General features: G+C 41.8%; 1 long non-coding RNA gene across 1 annotated transcript in view; it reads right to left on the reverse strand.

Annotated features, from left to right (window-relative positions):
* LOC139026521 (uncharacterized) overlaps positions 1-696 on the reverse strand; it is an 11914-nt gene extending 11218 nt beyond the window's left edge. Inside the window, exon 1 of the long non-coding RNA XR_011478343.1 lies at positions 547-696. This is a non-coding gene — a long non-coding RNA (uncharacterized lncRNA). The remainder of the gene's footprint in view (positions 1-546) is intronic.
* Between the last annotated feature and the right edge of the window lie 661 nt (positions 697-1357).

Raw genomic sequence — 1357 nt, forward strand, 5'->3', positions numbered from 1 at the left:
AACCTGAGAGTACAGCTGTCATGCTGCTTAATAACACATTATAGTGTTCAACAACCACAACATGAGAGTACAGCTGTCATGCTGCTTAATAACACATTATAGTGTTCAACAACCACAACCTGAGAGTACAGCTGTCATGCTGCTTAACACATTATAGTGTTCAACAACCACAACCTGCGAGTACAGCTGTCATGCTGCTTAATAACACATTATAGTGTTCAACAACCACAACCTGAGAGTACAGCTGTCATGCTGCTTAACAACACATTATAGTGTTCAACAACCACAACCTGAGAGTACAGCTGTCATGCTGCTTAATAACACATTATAGCGTTCAACAACCACAACCTGAGAGTACAGCTGTCATGCTGCTTAATAACACATTATAGTGTTCAACAACCACAACCTGAGAGTACAGCTGTCATGCTGCTTAAAACTGTAAGCTTCACTGTCCAAACACATATGGTGTGGACTATGTGTGCCTGGTAAACACATGTGGATCTGGTGAACAGTTATCACTTGTTGACCAACTACAGGAATACTGACCTCAGAGTCTCCAGTTTACAGTGGGGATTCCCCACTGTCCAGCAGAGAGCAGCTTCACTCCTGAATCCTTCAGGTCATTGTTACTCAGATCCAGCTCTCTCAGGTGTGAGGGGTTTGACTCCAGAGCTGAGACCAGAGAAGCACAGTCTTCCTATTATTGATGGTATTATTAACGTTGTCTCTCTCTCTCTCTAAATTAATCACCACAACACATCCCTGCTGCTACTTGATGAGGTCACTAGGTGTTGTGTTAAGGCTGCTACAATATCATTGAGTTACACAGCTACTTTAGCTGCACTTTAGCTACAGCTCTAAAATGTTATAAAACAGCATTCAACATGAGGCAGACAGCTCTTACATTTCTCCAGTGTGTCAGCAAGCTCCTTCTGGTTCATTTTCCTCAGGAAGTGCAGTGTGATCTTCAGAGCCCCCTCTCTGGCACTGCTCTCCTGCTTCTCATCTTCAGCATCCACCACTTCTTTATCCTGCTTCTGACTCTCAAAGCCTTCTGGGAGTTCTGGACTAAGAATCCTCTTGAACATCTTCAGCTCGTTCTTCACAAATGTCATAATATTCTCTTCAACCATCTGAAATAAATCAAGTAAATAAGATAAACAAGAGAATAAATGCTTTCTCATTTACAAATAATGAATGATTGACAGATCAACTTTACTTGAGGTAAACAAAAACAAATGTACATAACAGGACCACATACACTGAATATGGAGGCCAGGTCTGTTTGATGACTCTGTGAAGACTGACCACTGAGAATCTCTGACTCTGATCTCTTCTGTTGGTTTCTGTGGACAAA

Source organism: Salvelinus sp. IW2-2015, unplaced genomic scaffold (assembly GCF_002910315.2).
Source record: "Salvelinus sp. IW2-2015 unplaced genomic scaffold, ASM291031v2 Un_scaffold5002, whole genome shotgun sequence".
Classification (NCBI taxonomy): domain Eukaryota; kingdom Metazoa; phylum Chordata; class Actinopteri; order Salmoniformes; family Salmonidae; genus Salvelinus; species Salvelinus sp. IW2-2015.